The sequence below is a fragment of the Eptesicus fuscus genome, chromosome 4 (genome assembly GCF_027574615.1).
Source record: "Eptesicus fuscus isolate TK198812 chromosome 4, DD_ASM_mEF_20220401, whole genome shotgun sequence".
Lineage (NCBI taxonomy): Eukaryota > Metazoa > Chordata > Mammalia > Chiroptera > Vespertilionidae > Eptesicus > Eptesicus fuscus.
The window spans coordinates 36,587,745-36,612,096 of record NC_072476.1 but is presented as its reverse complement, the minus strand read 5'-3'; the positions used below and the strand labels follow the sequence as shown (position 1 = coordinate 36,612,096).

General features: G+C 43.3%; 1 long non-coding RNA gene across 1 annotated transcript in view; it reads right to left on the bottom strand.

Moving 5' to 3' along the window:
- LOC114231505 (uncharacterized) overlaps window positions 1-24,352 on the bottom strand; it is an 88,464-nt gene that overhangs the window by 19,732 nt on the left and 44,380 nt on the right. The window lies entirely within an intron of this gene.

Genomic DNA, 24,352 nt, shown 5'->3' with positions numbered 1-24,352 from the left:
TTCAGTGTCCCCGGCATTAGTAAGCGTGCCCTCACGATCACCTGGACTCATATTGTGAAATTTTTCTTGCACAAAGTCAAGAACCCACACACTACCAGCTGGCCCTAGGCAGACCTGGTCAGGGTCAGGCCCCCTGTCCGGTAACAGGAAAAGCAGACTGACCCAATCCTACCAACTAACATCCGCATGCTCCTCTACCTATCTCTCCTCCTCACTCCATCTTTATTATTCATCCCCTCCAATACTCAAAGTCAAGTGAACCAGGCTGAAATAGAGCCGCAGGATGTGGGATTATGTTAGCTACTTTTCTGACTGCCCCAAAATGCTTCTTTCTGCCATACCCCTCCCCCCAAGGCTCTGGACACTGGTAACTAATCAACATGGTAATTAGAAGGGTTTGGCAGACAACTCTATGATACATTATACAATTTTGGTGGAGAGGTACCTTCTGTATCGATTAAGTGTAACCGAATCTCAATTTCTTATAGCAAATTGATTCACATACTATAACAACATAAAAATGACCATATACAAAACAGTGTATCTCTGTGGAAGACAGTACTTGTTTCTCAAACAATTAAATGTAAGGTAGTTAAACATTACCTTATGACCCAGCAATTCCACTTCTAAGTATATGCTAAAGTAATTGAAAGTAAGTACGTTAACATATTTGCACACCAATATTGGTTCATGCCAGCCCATGCACAAATAGCCAAAAGGTGGAAACAATTCAAATGTCCATCACCTGGTCAATAAATAAATAAATGCAGTATATGCATGCAATGGAATATTCAGACATAAAATGTCTGATACATGTTACAACATGGAGGAACTTTATGCTAAGTGAATGAGCCAGACACAAAAGGACAAATGTTGTGTGACTTAGCTTATTTGAGAGACCTAGAGTAGTCAAATTCCTAGAGAAAGAATGTAGACTAGTAGTTACCATGGTCTGCAGGAGAGGGGGAAATGGGTAGTTATTGTTTCATGGGTACATAGTTGCAGTTTGACATGTTCTAGAGATAGATGGTTGGACAGTCACACAGGGTTAAAATAATTTTATTGCATGTATATTTTGCCACAATTTAACCCCCCCCCCCACAAAAAATGCCTTAGGGGGTCTAAGCTATATTTCATCCACTCGAATGTTCAAATCTAACAACAACACTAGGAAACTATTATAAAAAAGATATGGATGTCCACTGAACATCAACTTAAAGCTCAATAAATAAAATGTAAACAAAGTAAAAACTATATATACAGAATGTTAAAAATGATTAAAGAAAACTAAACTTGGTTTAACACTTCATTAAGTACACAGTTTCTATTTGGAGAATTGCAACATGGGATGGAAGGCAAGAAACTTTTATAGGATAAAGAATATGAAACAAGAAAGTACTTATTGAGCCCTGAGTTGGCTAGACTTTTGGGGCTTAACTGGATAGAGACTGCGTTTCTGGTCACCTGAAGTATTTACAGGGACATGAAAGTCATAGAAGTTTTGGTCTGCTGATGGGACGCCCCAGGCAGGGGTGTCTCCATCTTGGGCTAAAAATTTATTTCAATACTAGTGTTCTATTAGTGAAAGTGTGAAGGAAAAGGGGACATATACTAAACCCAACAAGTTCTGGCCTTACAAACTCAGAGACCAACAGTAACCTCACAGGATGGGTTGAACATAAAAATTCCAGCTAAAAGCAGGCCATAGCGAGTAGTCATATCCTAGGCCTGTCACTTCCTGGACAAAGGTCAGGCTTTACCCTCACTCACCCTGTCCAGTGCCTTTTTGCACCTGAGATAACATACCTTTGAAATATCAGAGTAATCCTTTCCAGACCCCCCTCAGGTACCACCTCCAGCACCAGGACACACCGCCGCATTGTCATCTTGCTGCCTGCACACCATCTCTATGTGCTGGACATGTTAACCATCCTGTACCCACAATGGAAAAGAAGGATGTTTCTCTCCGTTTTGATTTTTTAAAAAATATATATTTTTATTGATTTCAGAGAGAAGGGAGAGGGAGAGAGAGATAGAAACATCAATGATGAGAGAGAATCATTGGTTGGCTGCCTCCTGCACACCCCACACTAGGGAGTGTGCCCACAACCCGGGCATGTTCCCTGACCAGGAATTGAACCATGATCTCCTGTTCATAGGTTGACACTCAACTACTGAGCCATGCTGGCTGGGCTAGTAAATCCTTTCAAACAAATATTTCTTCATTTGCTATATGTACTCCAGATCATTTTCAGAGACTTTATATGGTTGCCCTTTCATAATTACTGAGACAGGCCAATAAGCCAGGACAAGCAGAATAGGGAAACTGAGACAGACAGCTAAACTGCCATTTTCAGCCATCTAGAAAATCTAGATGCTAAGCAGTTTTCAGCCATCTACTAAATCTCATTTTCCCTAAATCAGGGACACTTAAGAGTAAATGGCTTATACTTCTCCTCCCCAACCAGAGGGTAAATAGCTTAAATCACCCTACTTAAGAGACAGATAGCAGAAATCCAATTAAAGCCATTTGTCAACCACACCCAAGGAGAGATGAAGAGAATAAACCTCATTTTGGTACATCAGCATAAAGCTGATGAATATTCTATTGATCCTCCCCTAAATACCCAACCTTTAAGGCCCCTCAAAAAAGTATGTACTCAGATCCCCCATCCTCTTCCTCTGCTACAGGCATGCATCTCCTAAACTCTAAGGGACCCCATGAGGCTTGCAACCTGGGAGCAGTGGGCAGCAGCAGGATTTACCCAGTTTTATGGGTGAAAAAGAATGTATATAGCCAGAAAACAATGTTGGAAGCCAGTGCATCAAAATACATACAATTTTATTTCTGGACAGTGGAGTTATGAATGATTCCTACTTACATCCTTGCACCTTTATAAATTATCTTCCCAGAAGAACTGAACTGAACAATGTTTTCTTCATGAAAACATGTAGATATATTGTTCACATCCAGTTGTGTTAACCCATTCACCCTTTTGTGAGCTGGGACACCCTGTCATAGCAATTATTCTGTCTACTTAATTTTCCCTAACTTTCTGTGACCCCCCTCCCAACTTCTCTCAGATAGTTGCTCATCTAATTTCAGTCCCCTACATGTAACCTCTTTTTGGCTTCTTCCGTTCAAAGCCCACCCCCTCCATCCACCAGGGGTTATTTGAGACTAAATTTCCTCACAAGAGAGCAGAATGTTGTGCTGCATTTTAACCCAGGTGGATCAGTCCCAGTGACTGTGAAATCGTTGGGATTTCCAAGGTAAAAAATGCCAATGGATATGTTTTCTATATATGCATATCCTATCTAATAAAGAGGAAATATGCTAATTAACCCTCACGCTGTCGCAAAGATGGCAGCACCCACAGCCAATAAGGAGGGAATATGCTAATTGACTGCCACACCCTCAAAGATGGCGGCACCCACAGACAATAAGGAGGGAATATGCTAATTGACTGCCATGCCCTCAAAGATGGTGGCACCCACAGCCACAAGACGGTGGCACCCAGTCCCCTCAGCCCCCTAGCCACCCAGGGCCGGCCCGAGGCACAGGCAAGCCTTGGATGGCAGCTGCCCAGCTGCCCAGGGCCAGCCCAAGGTGCAGGCAAGCCTCGGATGGTGGCTGCCCAGCCGCCCAGGGTCGGCCTGAGGCTCAGGTAACCAGGGCTGGCCGAGGCTTGCGCTGCCAGCAGTGGCAGCAGCAGAGGTGTGATGGGGGCATCGCCTTCCCCTGATCACCAGGTCACTTCCTGCCCCTGAGGGCTCCCAGACTGTGAAAGGGGGCAGGCCGGGCTGAGGGACCCCCCGCTCCTGTGCATAAATTTTCATGCACCAGGCCTCTAGTATGATCCTACTTGACCATTGCTAATTAGCTTCCTGGTAGGCTGAGGGGCCAGCAAGAGCAGATACATGGGTGAATCCCATACAGAGGAGTCGGCAGAGAAAGTGAACCATGCTGGAACGCGCAGTAATCAGGCCCTGGCAATTTGGGGACCAGGGTAAGGTATTAATTTAAATTTCTCTGGCTTATATATGATTTACCCTTAGAAGCCTGCTATCAGAAAGCAGCTTTTTTTTCATTTAAAATGAAAAGGTCAGGATTTACTCAGTTTTATAGGTGAAAAGGAATGTAAACAATGCTAGAAGCCAGTGCATCAAAATACATACAATTTTATTTCTGGACAGTAGTTATGAATGATTCCATTTACATCCTTGCACCTTAATAAATTATCTACATGTTTTATCATTAGAAAAGAAGGGACACCTTTGCCCTTGTACATGCTGCTCCCCGCATGTGGAACGCACTCCTCTCTCTGCTCTGCTTGTCAGAGTTCAGAGCCAATGCAGATGCCAACCATTCTGGGAGACTTATTTCATATCCTAGTTTCTCCTTCACCAGTTCACTCCGCCCTAACTTTTTCCAAGTTGGTTTTCTGCCTAAGACTTCTGCTTCTTGACCAGAAGAGGTCTCTGTTGCATTGCTCAAGGAGAAAAAAACAACAACACTTTTTTTTTTTTGTAAAATGTTTTCTTTGTCTGCTCTTTGAAATCAATGCAATATTTTTTAAACATCTTAATTTTATTAACTACTACATTTCAAATTATTAAATTTTATGTTAATCATGGGACAAAAATGTAAAGGATTCATAATCTTCCTTAATTCCCATAACAACCTGTAGGAAAGGAATATTCTATATTTCTAATTCCACTTATTTATTAGGGGGGGCTGGCAGCTTTATGCTATTGGGTGGTCTAAGGACATAATTTCAAAAATAATAAATTTATTTTTATAAAACTGTCCATGTTTATGCACCATTATTTTCTGAATGAACTATTGCTGAGGAATAGTCTACCTTCCAGGAAAGTAACCTTAGAAGAATGTGTGGTTGCCCATGATATAACTTTGCCTCTAGTATTGCCAGAAGTTAATATTATATCAACATTTTCATTATAAAGATATAACTTCATTGTAAATGATTTATCTGGATTAACAGTGAACTGTGGACTTAGCCAGAGGGAAGAGAGGGCCGTTTTTTTTACACTGGAGAAAATTTTAACTCTTTGTTTGTTGCTGTTAATCCTCATCCAAGGATATTTTTTCCATTAGTTTTTAGAGAGAATGGAAGGGAGGGGGAGAGACAGAGATAGAGAAACATTGATATGAGAGATACACATCCATTAGTTGCCTCCTACATGTCCCCACCAGAGGGCAGACACTCTATCCACTGAGCCAAACTGGCAAGGGCTATAGTATCTTTAAATTTTTTATTTTTTTTTTTAGAGAGAGAGGAATGGAGAGGGAAAGAGAGAGAGAAACATAGATGTGAGAACGAAACATTAATTGGCTGCCTCATGCGTGCCCCTCACAGGGGATCGAGTCCACAACCCCCGCATGTGCCCTGACTGGGAATAGAATTGGAAACTTCCCAGTGCATGGGACGACACCCAACCAACTGAGCCACACGGGCAAGGGTTGGGCTTACTAGTATATAGTATCTTAATAAAAGAACAATAATTGTGTAGAGAATTGACAAGAAAATTAAAGAACTTTTAGCTTCTAGACATTGCAAATTGTAGGAAGGCAAATATATGGCAAAAGTAATGGTAGATACGGGCTAGGTTAAGCAAGGTTTGTTTTACAGATTTCCCTGGGCTGAAAAGGGTCTGTGTTGTCTCTGGTGATTAATTCCTGTCCTCCCTGGTAGAGAGGGGAGATGGGGACACCTTTACATATTTATATCGTGCTTTTAGGCAAGTAGTGGGAAGGCAGAGAGGTTTTCTTCTATCTACTTCTTCTCAATTGCCTTCAGCTCAAAATAATCCTTATGCCAAAGTGGCATATTTTGTGGGGGCATATTTTGTTATCCTTCACTAGCAATTCAATTTAAAAATGGACAAAAGACAAACAAAAGAGAGCCCTCTCTGCTCTCTGGCAGCGTGAGGAAAAAGTATGCCTCTTTATTCTCTCTATGGACTTCTTGTCATCTGTGGGCACATCTTGGGCAAATCTCTCTTACTCAATCTCTCTCTAGCTCTCTCTCTCTCTCTCTCTCTCTCTCTTACACACACACATACACACACACGGTATCCAAAGGGCAGATAGTAATAATTCTCAGAGATGAAGCATTTTATTTATTAAATTTTTCTTTTTTTTTCTAGAGATGAAGCAGTTTAAATCCAAAATAAGGGAGACATTATTTTTTAAAGGCAAAAATAACTTCATAGATGACTCTTGCCCACAATAAAGTAATTTAGGCTCTCCAGATCTTTGCACGATCAAGAAAATTCTTTGAGATACTTTTCTTAACAAAACAATACAAAAAAGCCATCTACAACTAGTTTCTCCCATCAACAGCATAAAGAATTAACAGGGGATTGAAATCACGGTTTCTTTCCTACAGATAATTAGAATGAGAAAAACGTATTATCCTCTGTCCAATATAACTCCATGTGGAATCATTGGGATTTTATTTTATTTTATTTTTTTTATTTACTTTATATTTCTTTATTGATTAAGGTGTCACATATTTGTCCTCATCCCCCCATTCCCATCCCACCCCTCTCCCCACGCATGCCCCAATCCCCTGTTGAACTCAACCGTTGGATAGGCTCATATGCATGCACACAGGTCCCTTGGTTGAACTCTCCCCCTCCCCCCACCCTCCCCCTACACTCCCCTATCCTCCCTCTGAGGCCCGATAGTCCGATTGATGCCTCCTTGCTTCTGGTTCTGTTCTTGTTCCTCAGTCTATGTTGTTCATCATTTCCCCTGGATGAGCGAGATCATATGTCACTAGATATATACTAACAAGAACTAAATGTGAGACGAGCAATAATAGTTATGCTGACAGGCAAATGAATCAATCTGTAGCGAGCTTCCCCCTGGACCAACAGTTCTTTTGAGACCCAATTTCAATGTCCAGTAGTTCCTTATGTGTACCTGTCAGCCCTGACCCCTCAGCTCTGGATGGTGGACAAATGGTGGTAATGGAGGTCCGACTCCCTCTGGCTTGGTCTCGGCCGAACCCAGGGGCACGGCGTCACCCGGATTAAGGGGCACGTGGCCTCACCCATACCCAAGGGGCGCGTGGTCTCACCCGGGCCTGGGACCCAGCCTCACCCGGATGGATCCAGGGGCGCATGGCCTCACCCGGACCAAGGATCTGGCTTCACCCGTACCCAGGGACGCTTGGCCTCTCCCAGACCCAGGGGCACGTGGCCTCACCCGGGCTTAGTTGCACAAGGCCTCACCTGGATCCAGGGACCCATGGTCTCTCCCGGACCCAGGGACGCTTGGCCTCTCCCAGACCCAGGGCCACTTGGGCTCACCCGGGCCTAGGTGCACGAGGCCTCACCTGGATCCAGGGACACATGGTCTCACCCAGACCCAGGAACGTTTGGCCTCTCCCAGACCCAGGGCCATTTGGGCTCACCCGGGCCTAGGTGCACGAGGCCTCACCCGGATCCAGGGACACATGGTCTCACCCGGACCCAGGGACGCTTAGCCTCTTCCAGACCCAGGGTCACGTGGCCTCACCCGGGCCTAGGTGCACGAGGCCTCATCCGGATCCAGGGACACATGGTCGCACCCGGACCCAGGGACGTTTGGCCTCTCCCAGACCCAGGGCCACTTGGGCTCACCCGGGCCTAGGTGCACGAGGCCTCATCCGGATCCAGGGACGCATGGTCTCACCCGGACCCAGGGACGCTTGGCCTCTCCCAGACCCAGGGGCACGTGGCCTCACCCGGGCCTAGGTGTACGAGGCCTCACCCGGATCCAGGGACACATGGTCTCACCCGGACCCAGGGACGCTTGGCCTCTCCCAGACCCAGGGCCACTTGGGCTCACCCGGGCCTAGGTGCACGAGGCCTCATCCGGATCCAGGGACGCATGGTCTCACCCGGACCCAGGGACGCTTGGCCTCTCCCAGACCCAGGGGCACGTGGCCTCACCCGGGCCTCGGTGCACGAGGCCTCACCAGGATCCAGGGACGCATGGTCTCACCCGGACCCAGGGACGCTTGGCCTCTCCCAGACCCAGGGGCACGTGGCCTCACCCGGGCCTAGGTGCACGAGGCCTCACCCGGATCCAGGGACACATGGTCTCACCCGGACCCAGGGACGCTTGGCCTCTCCCAGACCCAGGGCCACTTGGGCTCACCCGGGCCTAGGTGCACAAGGCCTCACCCGGATCCAGGGAATCATTGGGATTTTAAAAATCAATCTCTCTCTCTCTCTCTCTCTCTCTCTCTCATTTTCTTTCAATGCTTTTATATTTTGACACAATTTAAGATTCACAAGAAGTTGTAAAAATAGTACAGAGTGTTCCCTTATACTCTTTACCCACCTTTCCCAATGATAACATCTTAAACAATCGTAGCAAATTGTCCCAGGAAAATGTTTTTGGCAAAGCACTATTAATTCAGGAACAGAGGTATCAAATTTATTTGGATTTCATCACTTTTTACATGGACTCTTATTTTGGTCTTTGGTGTATAGTTCTATGACATTTTATCACCGGTGTAGATTCAACAACCATCATCACCATCAGCATGCAGAATATTCCATTACCATGAAGAAACCCAGTTGTGATACCCCTTGATAATCACACCTTTCTTGTGGATCTACTACCACTGATCTGTTTCCCATCACTGTAATTTTGTCATTTCACAAATGTTATATTAAACAGAATCACAAAGTGATACGCTTTGAGACTGGCTTTTCTCACTAAGTGTAATGCCATTGCAATGCATCCAGTTTGTTGCATGTCTCATTAGTTCATTCCTTTTTATTGCTGAATAATATTTATTGTATGGCTGTACCACAATTTGGCTATCTAGTCACCAACAGAAGGGCATTTGGCTTGCGTGTTGGAAGGTTTCCAGGTTCAATAACTCACTGGCAGGACTCACAAGACTCAGTATACACAGGGTGGGGCAAAAGTAGGCTTATTTTTGTATAATTATTATTTATTAATTATTATACTATTTTCCATACGAACAATTGTAAACCTAATTTTGCCCTGCTCTGTAGTCATACTCATGGCTATGATTTATTACAACAAAATGATGACACAGGGCTAAGTCAGTAAAGGTGAAGTTCAGGGGACAGCTGGCACAAGTTTCCAAGAGTCCTCTCTCCATGGAGTCAACAGGACATGCTTGACTCACTCAGCAACGAGTTGTGACCATTCTATTCTATCTATGATCTGTGACTATTCTGTTCTAGTAAACTTGTTCGTCCTTTGGTCTTTCTGGCAGTTAAGAGAATTATTTACAAGGACAGCAAGGTCCATTGCCATCCTGGTATTGGAAGACAATGGGCATAGTTGCATTATAGTTTTCTCAAGCAATTGCATGTGCATGTTATCCTAGGTCAGTGGTCGGCAAACCGTGGCTCGCGAGCCACATGCGGCTCTTTGGCCCCTTGAGTGTGGCTCTTCCACAAAATACCACGGCCTAGGCAAGTCTATTTTGAATAAGTGGCGTTAGAAGAAGTTTAAAAAATTTGGCTCTCAAAATAAATTTCAGTCGTTGTACTGTTGACATTTGGCTCTGTTGACTAATGAGTTTGCCGACCACTGGGATAGAGCATCAGCCTGCGGAATGAAGGGTCCCGGGTTTGATTCCAGTCAAGGGCACATGCCGGGGTTGTGGCCCGATCCCCAGTGGGGGGCTTGCAGGAGGCAGCCGATCAATAATTCTCTCTCATCATTGATGTTTCTATCTCCCTCTCCCTTCCTCTCTAAAATCAATTTAAAAATGTATTTTTAAGATGTGAGCAGATGAGAACTGGGGAGGGAAGCATAAAGAAAGGCAATAAGGAAGGAAAAAACCCACTGTGTTTACAGGATGGTGTGACTATCCCGGACAGAACAGAAGTTTTCTGTTGGGAAATAAAGAAAGGTAATCTCAGGAAAGGGGGATCCAGTTTATAAAGAACTTTAAATCGCCATACAAGGGATTGAAATAGATTATTACTATGGAGAGTTATGTTAATGATCAGAATACTTTTGAGAAAAATTGATCTGGCAACAGTTCAAAGGATGGACTAGAAATTAAGAGATAGGCACACTAGTTTGGAATTAAATCCAGGTGAGAAGCCCCAGATTAGAATCATAACTATGTGAATGGAGAATAGAGGGCTCATGTATTGGTGTGAATGAGGTCCACAGACAGGACTGAGCCCACGGAGATGGGATTGACCTATATCGGGAAAGAGTTCAGTTGCATCTGGTAGTTACTTTTATAAATGAGGTCAGTAGGGCATATTAGAGAAAACCATTTTAACCTCCAAGAAAAGTTATATAACTTTCTACTAGAAAGATGATAATACAAAGGCAGAAAAAAATCAATGTGTAGTGAAGGAAGTTGCAAGAGGTGCAGTGCTTTTTTTTGAGTGTGTGTGTGTGATGAAGTCTTTTAAGAAAGCCATTTAGTGTAACTAATCAGTTTTCCTTTCCAAGATGGTTCATTTAGTATGGCATAATTAAGAAGGAATAGATAAGGCACCCAAGGTCAAGCTTGGACCTGCTTTGCTACCTTATGAAAATTCATGGAAGTAGTGATATCTCAGATCTGTTATGTTCCTATCTAAAATCTGATACATTCGGAATGAGCTATGAGCTGATGTGTGGGTGTATATTTTTAATGAAAGCAGAAATAGCATTTCTAATCACGTCACTAACAGATTTTCTCACTGCAAATCAAATTAACATTATAGCTCTCATTTCTCCAGTTTATTAAAAGGAAGCAATCCCCAGAGAGGGTTATTTACTTACTTAGAAAACAAGTAACCTTATCAACTTTGAAGATAAGAAGTGCCATAAGGAGGCCATAAGGTAAAAGCTGGCCATTGCCTAGGCCCTGCTGCATGGTCACATTCCTCACACTAGTCTTTGTTCTGTCCTTCTAATACCCAGGAGTCCCCATCTCATAACTCCCAGAATGCTTTTCCTGGGAGTTTCACACAGCTGCCTCCCTCTTGTGGACGAATAAAGGGGTTCTACGGAAAGTAACCTCACAGGGTGATGTGATCATAAATTCCTAACTGGGCAGGTCATGGTGGGTGGTCACGCTCCAGGCATATAATTTTTTAATTAAAAGGCTTATCTTTGCCTTAAGCAAGCCCTGTTCATTGTTTCTGTGCATCTAGGTTATCACACTTTTGAAATGCTCCCATTCAGACCTCTCCTTCTGATACCATCATCAAGAAAGCTCCTATAATCCAATCCCCTGGAGACCACTCTCAAGTTTAACTGTTTTGTAATCCAATCTCAGAATTGATTTTTCACACCTTGATGCAATCTTTCTTATGTTCCTTTCTTAATCTCAAATACATAAAGAAATTGCAAACTGTTATCCTCAGAAGCATAATCTCAGTCTGTTGAGATCTTCTAAATGTATCCTCTCTTTGGCTCAAATAAACATTTTAAATATATATTTTTTATTAATTTCAGAGAGGAAGGGAGAGGGAGAGAGAGAGAGAAACATCAATGATGAGAGAGAATCATTGATTGGCTGCCTCCAGCATGCCCCACACTGGGGATGGAGCTGAAAACTGGGCATGTGCCCTGACAGGGAATTGAACTATGACCTCCTGGTTCATAGGTCACTGCTCAACCTCTGAGCCACACCAACTGGCTCAAATAAATTTTTATAAAATTATCTATCAGTTTGGATGTTTTTTACGTCGATATTCTTGTTATTAAGTTTTTTAAATTGAATATCATCTCAGGCTGTGTATTCATCTTCCAGATGCTGTTGGTGTTGGCTGCCCATGGCTCAGGCCTTTGTTCTCTTATGGAGGATTGCCCTTGGCTGACCAGTCCTGGGGATAATAGCCGAAGTTCTGTCCTCCACCCAGGGCAGGGCCATGGACGAAGACTAAGTGATGAGGCACATGGAGGGCCTCCTAGTTTTGGGGTGGGACACCCTCCGTGGTTCAGTTCACGATTCAGGGCTTCCCAACTTCATCCTTGCTGTCTCCCACTCTTTTCACTACCTAATAGGTTTCTCCTTAAGACCACTTACGCAGGACTTCCCACTTCAGACTCCGCTCATAGGGAGTATCATCTAAAACAACTGGTGACAAAAATGGTCCTCGGAAGCCAACTAGATCTGGATTTTGGCATTGGAAAATTCATCCACTAGATGGCAATGAGAACCCTGTCATTGGTGGTGGGTAAAACAGTTTTAGTCCTGGACTTGTTGTATTGGTGCAGTTGCTAAGATTTCCACCTGTAGTGAACTGGGGCAAAACATGGGCAGAAGAGGCTGCATTAAATGCTCAGTGGCTCTGACAGGTAACCTGTGTGAGGAAGCTTAGAACACAGGACCACTGGGGCTATATGACCCAAAGGTTCTAGGTTACTAGCTGTCTCTGTGGTAAAGATGCTGTGTAAGTCAAGTCACTATGTTGTACACCTGAAAATAATATAATATTGTATGTCAACTATACTTTCATTGAAAAGAGGTTTACATTCCAGAATTAAAAATTGGAAAAAAAAAAGATGCTGAGTAAAATACTTGGGAAGCCCAAATATGAGAATTGCAGGGTGACTCCTAGGGTTCTTGGGCAAGGTCATGCCTCCTGCATTAAAGAACTATACACGTGGAAAAACAGCTTCTGGCACACTATGTGACCTAGAAGAGATGATCTGACTGTGAGATATCAACTAATTATATAACCAGAGCTGTCCACCATAGCAGGTTTGGTCAGAACTACTAAGTCAATTGATTGAAAACACCATCCTATCTAATAAAGAGGGAATATGCTAATTGACTGCCATGCCCTCACAAAGATGGTGAGGCCCACAGCCAATAAGGAGGGAATATGCTAATTAACTGACACGCCCTCAAGATGGCGGTACCCACGGCTGCAAGATGGCGGCGCCCAGTCCCCTTAGCCCTGCTGGGGCGGCAGGCGCACCGCACGGCCGGGCCTGCCCCCAGGTGGGTCCGGCTGCTCCATGTGCCTGCCTCTGGAGTCCCCCAGTCCCCTCAGTCCCCCAGCCGCCCAGGGCTGGCCCGAGGCGCAGGCAAGCCTCAAATGGCGGCTGCCCAGCTGCCCAGGGTCGGCCTGAAGCACAAGCAAGCCTTGAATGGCGGCCAACCATCCGCCCAGGGCCGCCTGAGGCTCAGGTAACCAGGGCTGGCCAAGGCTTGTGCTGCTGGCAGTGTCAGCAGCAGAGGTGTGATGGGGATGTCGCCTTCCCCTGATCTTCGGGTCGCCTCCTGCCCCTGAGGGCTCTCGGACTGTTAGAGGTGGTAGGCCAGGCTGAGGGACACCCCCTCCAGTGCATGAATTTTCATGCACCGGGCCTCTAGTCTATATATATAAAAGCCTAAGCGACTGGTCGACCAAATGACCAAACAACTGCTTGACCGGTCGCTATGATGCGCACTGACCACCAGGGGGCAGATTCTCAATGCAGAAGCTGCCCCCCGGTGGTCAGTGTGCTCCCACAGTGAGAGCGCTGCTCAGCTGACAGATGGGCACTAGACATTGGGCTCACGACTGGCAAGTGCAGCTGCGGCGGCACGAGCTTTTCTCGCCTCAGTGGCAGTGCTACTGAGCGGCAGCGGCAGCAGATGCAGCGGGACCAGGATGAGCAGGAGTGGCACAGTGCCTAGCCCAGGCTCGGGGTCCTCCCTGGCTGCCTGCCGCTTCGCGCACTATTACATCCCTCAGGGGATGTTGGACTGCCGGTTTCAGCCCAATCCCGGTGAGATCCCTCAGGCTGGTCTTTGGGGATTGGGTGAAACCGGCAGTCCAACATCCCCTGAAGGGTCCCAGATTGCGAGAGGGTGCAGGCCAGGCTGAGGGACCCCACTGGTGCATGAATCTGTGCACCAGGTCTCTAATTCCATCATAAGATGAAAACGGTTCTGTAACTCGGTCCAGCAGGTCCCAAAAGTATAAGTAAGCTGTAGAAAAGAAGTAGTTCAGAATGACAGATCTCTCACTACTTTGACATAAACACTTTTCCTTCAGCTCATATCTACAGCTTCTTGAAGTTTCCCTAGGACCAACAGACAGAGGAGGCATGCTAATATGATTGAGAATAGACTGCTACTGCACTGCAGCCCACTTGGGCTGAAAGATGGTGTGGAAGTGAATCTCCACCTGGGTAGAGCTTCAGATGGTGCTCCTGGTTATCTACTTTGTGTGGGAAGAAAATGCCCCTCCTTTCCTCTCCCCCAAACCGCCCCCTCCCCCCAAAAAAAGTCAGATATGAATTTATGGGCAGTCTGGACAGAGCAAGATGGGAAAATCATGCAGAAGTAGGCCTGGAGGAGAAGCATGTGAGTAGAGAATCCACCAGAGAATATCTACTGCAGATGAGGTGCTAACCACCCACGGGGCAGGAAGAGTCACCCAGCAGATGCCAGGTAGCTTCTATCCTCAGCCACAGCAGCCCTAGCACACGAATGCCTAGCACACGGATGCCTGCTGGAAACAGTGAGGGAAACACTTTATAAAGCATACAATTGTCTAACCACTTTGCTATGCACCTGAAACTAATGTAAGATAATACTGAATGAAGCTATAATTGAAAAATAAAGTTTACATTAAAAGAAAGAAAAAAAGAAGCCTTCTCTACTTGTTCTTTCCCTGTCCTCCTCCTGCGTGTAGAGGACATGGAAACCTTAGGAGGGGAGGCCACCAGCTGACAGGAGCTTGGGTCCCTGCGTCGCCCTGTGGAAGACTGCCATCATCAGGGACACTTGTATTGTTAAAAGTGCGAGAAATAAACTTTTATTGTGTTTAGTCACTAAAGTTTGGGGGTTGTTTTGTCCCACCAGCTGGCATTATTCTAATATACTCCCTACCTGTGAACTTAATGGGATTTCTGATGCACTAGAAAATTGAACTAAATGCTTTCCAAGGTTCCTTCTGATGCAGATTCTCTGGTATGTTTCCTCTAAAAATGCTTGAATTGTTAATGTTATTGTATGAAAGGTTATAATTAAATAATAGCACTTAATTAGCCCATAGTAACCATGGCAGAGTTCAAAACCATCCGATGCAGAGAACTGGATTTTAGCTCTGGCTCCTTTACCTGTTATAGAGCCTGGTAAAATACAACTTTTCTCTTAGCCTCAGTTTCACCAACTGTAAAATGGGAATAAAGCAATGGTAAAATGTGTACACATATAATACCTTAATAAAAAATGAGGAAAAAATGGGAATAAAGACAATGTGAGGGAGGACACTATGACCTTTGAGGTCCTTTCTAGCTCTTGTATTTAGTGATTCTCTGTATTGTATGAAAATCAAATCTTTCAGCAATAGCTCTTTATAGGCTGGGAGGACTGGAGCACAGAACTTTAGTGCATTAAATATTGCACTAAACTTAATCTATAATAAACCCTTTAATCACAGAGTATCTTTTACGACTGGGCTTCAAAATTTGGAGTTGAGTCAAAGACACTAGGCTCTTTGCTTTCAGGTCTAAATATAGTCAAGTTGTGTCAAACAGCTCAACTACTCCGTTCAGTTAAGACAGTAATTGGTGATGATTTGTTTCAGAAGAGCGGGAAGTGGGGCCAAGTGAGTCCAGCGGGAGATGGCTGTTTGGCAATGCCAAGAAACACTCCAGGCACCTGGCCATGACCATGTCAGTCCATTCTCAGCCAGGGCTGAGAATTAATCCAACATTAAGCTATAGGGTGACTGAAGTTTGTTTTCAAACAAAGGCATGGCTATGTTCCAATGAAACGTTGTTTACTGGTTTCAGATTTTGTTTTATTTTTTAAATCCTCACTCGAGGACATTTTTTTCCACTGATATTTTAAAATATCATATATATATTATATAAAAATATATTTTATATATTTTTTAAATAGATTTTATTGATTTTTTAGAGAGAGTAAGGGACAGGGAGAGAGAGAGAAACATCAATGAGAGAGAAACATCAATCAGCTGCCTCCTGCACCCCTCCTACTGGGGATGTGCCCGCAACCAAGGTACATGCCCTTGACTGGAATCGAACCCAGGACCCTTGAGTACGCAGGCCGATGCTCTATCTACTGAGCCAAACCGGTTAGAGCTGTATGTATATTTTAAATTTTAGAGCGGAAGGGAGAGGAGAGAGAGATGGAAACATCAATGATGAGAGAGAATCAATCTGCTGCCTCCTGCAGGTCCCCACTGGGGATCGAGCCTGCAAACTGCAGCCCAGGCATGTGAACTACTGCAATGCATCTGGGCCTTTCTCTGGGCTGCCTCTGTCGTGCCCATTGCAGAACGTCAAGTTTGCATTGGGCTGATGGACGTTCCCCCGGGTGAGGATGAAGAGCAGTCCTCGGAGGTTGCGGGAGCTGCTGGATTCAGTTTTGGCTGTGGGAGTTATGCCTTCCTGAACAGCCATGCAAATTTTAGTCAAATTCTGTAAATCAGCCTCTGCTTGAACAATGACATCCTGTAAAGCACGGCAAAGGGCAAAGAAGGCAGATGATCTCTCCAGCCCCTTTACCAAGCGTTTGGCTCCGTTTAGCTCCCCACAAACCTGGCTCCCTGGTGTTGGGCTGCTATTCCGTGTGCTCCTATTACTAGTATATGTAAGAATGGATTTATTGAAGTATAGTTGGCATAACAATATTATGATTGCTGGTGTTTTTTGCCGAGGATCAATTAAATAATCCCAAGTCTCCTGACATGCAAATACATCGAACCACCGGAGGGCATGCTGAAGGATCCAAGACCTGGTTCCATAAGGTGTCTAGGACATACTGGAGTTAAAATCTCAGCACCACCTGCCTCCCCCTTTACCTTTTATAGCCAATCATTTGCCAATTTATGTTTATTCATCGTACACAGGGGTTTTCATGCCATCCCCTCCTAAGGCTACTGCCACTTCCTTCCGGCCCCAATGTCTCTTAGACATGCTAGTAGACTAAGCATTTAAACGAATTTCCCATCATATTAGTTTCCACTCAATTCTTCTCAGTGGTTTCCTATTGCATATACAATTAAGTGTAACCTAACCCTGGCATCTCTGAAAACTGAGCTCAAATCTACATTTTCCAGCCTTATTTTCCTAGTACCTACTTCATATATCTAACTCTAATATAACTACCTGGAATAGCGTAAGCTTTCTTACATATGTGCCTTTTTCCATATGAATGGGGTCTGGTTTTGTTTTACTTCACAACCTCCACTGCTTCAAGAGCAAAAACTTTCACATAGCTGGTTTTCAGTACACCTCTGGGGAACTGAATTAGAAAATGAAGTCCCTCTGGTATAATTCAAGATCCATTCTATCATAGTTATATGATAGGCACTGTTCTAGGGTTAGGAATACAAGAGTGAACACAACAAGAGGAATAAATCCCTGTCCTTGTGGAACGTGAATGGGTCCCATTGAGAAAAATTTTAGAAAAATACATACAATAAAACCCAGAAAAATACAAAGAATAAAATAAAGTTTACATATAATCCCAGCTTCCAGAGACAACCACGTCATATTTTGTGTGCTATCCCTCCAGATTTTATCCTACATATTACAGAGCACACATACAGGCCTTAAATCAGATGTATCAAACAAAGAAAATGTGACCCTTTTGCTGTAATGTTTGGAGTAAACTGAAGCCAGTGCAAAAATAATGGCTTTAGTTTATGTTTAAAGAGCATCTTGTGAATCTAAGAATTTACTGTCAGAATATTTTTTTCATAATTTACTAAGGCTATGAAGAGTTGATTTATTGACATTACTAATCCACCTAGATTTTAATCTCTAGGTCCAACTCATTGTCATGGACAAATAAGCCAGAGTTTAGCAATTTGTTTTGTTTTGTTTTTTTATATTTTATTGATTTCTTACAGAGAGGAAGGGAGAGGGACAGAGAGCTAGAAACACGATGAGAGAGAAACATCGACCAGCTGCCTCCTGCACATACCGGGGATGTGCCCGCAACCAATGTACATATCCTTGACCGGAATCGAACCTGGGACCTTTCAGCCCACAGACCAACGCTCTATCCACTGAGCCAAACCGGTTTTGGCACAGAGTTTAGCAATTTGTTGGCAAGACTGTAGCTTTAAACGTTCTGGGGCCTGACACGTCACATAATTTTACACAGATACTGTGGTAGAAGTGTTTAATGACACCTTCCAAATTAACGAAAGTTAATTTGGGGCTCGCTGTTTAGCTGGCCGCATTAGTTACCCCTTTTGTATGTTTTCCTGAAGTGTTCCTCCACTTATTCTCTGAACAGATGGCCCCCTACATTACCTCAGTCAGGCAGGGTAACAAGCACAAGAATTATAACACGAAACACCAGCCTGCCTTCCATAGGAAATGCTACAAAATCCTGTAGATGGGTGGATATAAACAAAGCTCCGCAGGCGTATTGTGCTTAGAACACAGAATGAAAGAGGCCCGTCCTCGGGTAAAAGAGGTTACGGGGAGAACAGAAGCTGCTGTTCCTGTATTTCCAGTTAGTAAGGGAAGAACTTACAGAGCTCACTGGCTATCCAACTACCTGAGGCTTTTGTGATAAATGCCAAGTGAATATGTCCGATTTCTCTGGGGCCTGATCTTTCTGCATGAAACTTTTGGATCACAAGACAGTTGTGAAGAATTTACTGCTTAGTATATTGAATGCCTGGTGTTAATTCAGACATTTGGAAGTTGTGTTAAATCTTAAAGATGTAAAGTTTAGTCTAATCCAGTTGATCTATATAGTGATGGTTAGCAGGGATAAAGCCCCATTCTAAAGTGTGTTTTGGAAATCTTTTGGGGATCTTTTTATGCCTCACAATGGGTGGAGGATGTGACTGTAGCATTTACTAACTGGGGACCAGGAATGCTGTACTATCTGCAGTGTACGGAAATGTCACACAACAAAGAATTGTCCTTGGTTTGCACAACTTTCCAATGTCCCATAGAATAAACCCACTCTAGATGTAAATCAGTGGTAATTTGGTAGATTTCAATTATGAAGGCTTTGTTGTTATTGTTTTTATAAGAAGTTACACACAGCCGAAACCGGTTTGGCTCAGTGGATAGAGCGTTGGTCTGCGGACTGGAAGGTCCCAGGTTCGATTCCGGTTCAAGGGCATGTACATTGGTTGTGGGCACATCCCCAGTGGGGGGTGTGCAGGAGGCAGCTGATCGATGTCTCTCTCTCATCGATGTTTCTAGCTCTCTATCCCTCTCCCTTCCTCTCTGTAAGAAATCAATAAGATATATTAAAAAAAAAAAAATAAGAAGTTACACACACACACACACACACACACACACACACACACACCCTGTAATTTAGGAGAGGGAGGTATGGAGAGTAGAAACACAAATGGATTATGGACACAGCCTTTGAATAATTTATTAACTCTGAGCTTCCATATGATTATAGTTCTAAAAAAAATTGGTAGTAAGTAAACTGAAAAGGGAGCTATTAGTACTGATTGAATAATTCCCCTTTTTAAAAACACTGTATTTTGTTATCACCAATGATACACGGTAGGCATCTCATTATGTCACTTGAAGTAGTGTTGAAACTGTGTAATAGCATGAAAAGGTGTTTTGCAAACCTGTAGTTTTATAAATCTGACAGCCCTGGTGGGGTATATTAACACTACTCACTCATTCATTTGTGGGATTATCATACTCCTCATTTTTTCCCCTAAGGCAGTATGTCATCTTGGCACATTATCCCTAATTCAGCTGTCTTTCTTTCCCTTATTATCTACAAATATAAATCACATTTGTTCTCCTGCTATTTCATTTTTGTTTTGCTTGTATGGAACATCTGAGCCTCTTACTTTTCTTAAATCCAGTCCTCCTGATTACCAATAGTTGCAAGGACCTGGCTACTTTGTCTCTTAGTGCTTCACCACTGCTCAGAGTGTGGTCCTGGGCCAGTAGCATCAGCTTCACCTGGGAGCTTGTTGGAAGTGCAGAATCTCAGCCCCCTTCAGAACTACTGAGTCACAGTCTGCATCTTTTTATAAGCTCCCCAAAGCTTTCATATACACAATTAAAGTTTGAGAAGCACTTTAATTATGTAGCCATGTCCTATGGCTCTTATATTGACATTAAAAAAATGTTTTTATTGAGCCCAGCCATGTGGCTCAGTGGTTGAGCATTGACCTATGAACCAGGAGGTCATGGTTCGATTCCCTGTCAGGGCACATGCCCAGCTTGCAGGCTCGATCCCCAGTAGGGGATGTACAGGAGGCAGCCAATCAATGATTTCCTCTCATCATTGATGTTTCTATCTCTCTCTCCCTCTCCTTTCCTCTCTGAAATCAATAAAAATATATTTAAAAATGTTTTTTTAAAAATATATTTTATTGATTTTTCACAGAGAGGAAGGGAGAGGGATAGAGAGCTAGAAACATCTGATGAGAGAGAAACATCGACCAGCTGCCTCCTGCACACCCCCCACCGGGGATGTGCCCACAACCAATGTACATGCCCTTGACTGGAATCGAACCTGGGACCTTTCAGTCCGCAGACCAACGCTCTATCCACTGAGCCAAACCAGTTTCGGCTAAAAATGTTTTTATTAATTTCAGAAGGAAGGAATTAGAGAAAAACATCGATGTGTGAGAGAAACATTGATTCGTTGCCTCCCACACACACACCAACTGGGACCCAGCCCATAACCTGAACATATGCCCTGACTGGGAATCAAACCGGTGACCTTTTGGTACACAGGAGGATGCTCAACCAACTGAGCCACACTGGCTGGGCACATATTGAAATATTGAAAAACTAGTAGCCCGTTTGCACGAAGATTCGTGCAAGAGACCTTCATTCACCTGGCTGCCTGCACCAGTTTTCTGCCGGCACCGGGGACCCAGGCCTTGGCTGTGGCCACCGCCTTCTACCTTCTTTCAGGGTCCCGGCTTGGCCCTGGGCGGTGGCCTTGGGCTCCGCCGCACCCCAGCGTCCCTGAGACCCGATCGCAGGAGCGAGCCGACCCCCCAGGTCGGCTCGTTCCTGCCATCGGAGCAGGCACCCCGCTGGTGCCCAAGGCCCGGAAAGCCCCGGGCGGCTTTCCCGGCCTTGGGCTCCGCCGCACCCCAGCTTCCCTGCAACGGTTTCCTGGTGGGCGTGGTTGATGGGCGTGGCTTGGTTGATGGGCGTGGCTTGGCGTAGCGAAGGTGCGGTCAATTTGCATATTTGTCTATTATAAGGTAAGATTACATAATTTATTATATATGGTGTTATAGGATGAACTATGTCTCCTCAAAATTCATATATTGAAGCCCTGATAGATCAAGAAAAAAAGAAGGAAGACACAAATAAATAATATTATGAATGAAAAAGGATAAATCAGGATAGATGTAGGAGAGATTAATATAATGGAAAAATTAAAAGAAGAAAATTCACAAATATAAAAATTTATATAAAATATGACAATAAAGTAGAAAAACCAAGTAGTCTTATAACTATTAAATAAGTTGTGTCAGTAGTTTAAAATCTTACCCTGCCATAAAAAACAACAACTTGCTCCAAATGATTTTACAAGAAGTTTTACCAAAAATTCAGGTACCAGGTAATTGCAATCTTATTCTAGAACATAAAAAAAGAATGAATCCTTCCTAAATCATGTTAATATACCAGTATAATCTTGATACTAAAAGGAAGTATCAGAATAAGAAAATATAATTTACCTTACTCATTAACATAAGATAATAAAAATCCCAAGAAAACTATTTACAAATTGAATTTAGCAATATACATATAGCAAAGATAATACCTCATAATTGATTTGAGCTTATTCCAGAAATGCAAGTTTGAGCCAACATGAGACAGTGTATTGCATTACTTTACCATATTGAAACATTTCAATATACGCAGAAAATTTTTTCCAGATGTAGTTCCAGATGAAAGGTAAAACAATAAAGCTTTCAGAGAAAGACATAGGAGAATACCATCTTAATTTTGGAAGAGGGAAAGATTTCTTAAACAGGACATAAAATGCACTAACCATGAAATAAAAAATTATAAAATAGACTATATTAATGCTTCTATTCATCAAAAGATACCACTAAGAGATGATGAAAGCAATTTTCAGAGTAAGAGAAGATACTCATTATACATCCATCTGATAAGGAACTTGTATCTAGTGCATGCTCTCCCTCCCAGGAGCATGCCAGCACATTTCCCTTCCCCCTCTTCTTCCCACATGGGCATGCATCTCCTAAACTCTAAGGGACCCCAGAGACTTGCAACCAGGGGAGCAATAGACAGTGGTGGCTCCTACTGGACTAAGCCCCTGAACTTGTCTCAAGACCCCCTTTTCTCTGACTTCCAGAGAGCCAAAGCAGCCCCACCTAGGTTCTTTCCTGTTGTTTCTTTTTTTTAAACCCTGGCACGTGTCCTGACCAGGAATTGAACCAGTAACCTTCCAGTGCACCAGATGACGCCCAACTAACTGATCCACGATGGCCAGGGCCAGTTGCTTCTTTTATCCTAAGCCCTTCCTTGTTACACTGTCCCCAGCTTTAATAAACAAACTCTTAAAATAAAAATAAAATAAGACAAAAGAAGTTTTATCTAAACAACAATTTTCAACCAGTGTGCCACCAGGATTTTTAAAACTTGCAATACTTGACTATTTAGTCAGGGCCACTGATCTCTTTTCCCTTAGATTATCTAATTTTAAAAAATAACAACAGCCAACACAACAATAGTCATCTGATGTGAATGAATCAAAGTTATACCTATTTTTTCGTCAGAATTTTAGTGATTAGTTTATGTGTGCCATGAGATGAACAAGGTTGAAAATCCCTGATCTAGAATATATAAAACTCCTACAAATCAATAAGAAAAGGATAGGCAATCCTAATAGAAAAAGAGACATGATTTAAACAGATCAGGATAGCCCAATAGTTCATATGCATATGAAAAGATGTGTGACTTTATTAGTAGTCAGGGAATGCAGATTAAAACTAGAGTGAGATACCATTATCTACCCACAAAAATGGCTAATATTAACAAGGCAGAAAAACAAGGATTGATTGACAAGGCTGTAGAGGACCTAGGATTCTCAGAAATTCCTGGTGGGAGTGTAACTTAGCCTGACAACTTTGGAAAACTTTTTGGCAATATCTATTAAATCTAAACATATGCATCTCCTCTACCAGAAATTTCACTTGTAAGTATATAACCAACAAAAGGTCTTAGATAAGTTACCAAAAGACATACACTAGAGTTTCCATGGCATCAGCACTATTTGTAATAGTCCCAAACTGGAAAGAATCCAAAAGCCTATCAACAATAATGATAAAAAACAACTGCGATATATTCACACAATGAACTATCGTACAGCAGTTAAAAAAAAAAAAAGAGCTATTCATGTACTCATGTACCCTTTCTCAGGCTTTAATTAAGGGACTAAACCAAGACAGAGGAAGTTATAAGTTCTGAGAAAAACAAAGATCCAACCCAATAGAGAGACAAAAGGATTCTCCAGAAAATGAAGGGAGAGCCCAGAGAAAGGGAAAGCCCAACTCTCTCTCCTGACCAGAGCCCATTGGGAAGCTCCAGGATGGACTTCTGAATACTTAATATCTGATTTGATTGAGAAGAAAATTTCAAGACGGGGGTAAAGTCTAGGGTTTACTATGGTCTGAATGTTTGTATCCTACCAAAATTCCTATGCTGAATACTAAGCTCCAAAAGGGGATGGGATGATGGTATTAGTAGGTGGGGCCTTGAAGGTGCTTAGGTTATGAAGGTGGAGCCCTTATAAATGGGTTTAATGCCATTATAGAAAAGACCCCACAGAGCTTCCTAGTGCCTTCCGCCATGTGAGGACACAGTGAGAAGTCTGCACCCAGGATGATGGCCCTCACCTTACCATGCTGGCACCTGATCTCGGATTTCCAGTCTCCAAAATTGTGAGAAATAAATTTCTGTTGTTTATGAGCTACCCAACCTGTGGCATTTTGTTACAGTAACCTGAATGGACCAAGATAGGGTTGAACTAGTAAGAAATATTATTCAGAGAAAAGTAAGCAAGTAGGGGGAAAAGTAATTATTAAATCTAGGGTAGGAAAGTAGAGGTCGGCCATGGAGGAATGCTCTACAGGAAAGGGAGCACATCATAGTATACCACCTGGCTCAGCAGTGCATAGTGTTTACATGGTCATAGTAATGAAATACGAACACCTATCTAAAAACTCTTGCAATATAACTCTATTTGGAGATGAGGGATGAGAAATACGCCTCTGTGTGTGTGTGTGTGTGTGTGTGTGTGTGTGTGTGTAGAGACAGAGAAATAAAATTCAGGTTAATCCCTCATCTCTTCATAGTGTGAAATCAATAGATAATGCCTAAAATTAGAAATTTAAGAAGTAATATTACAAGCATATTATT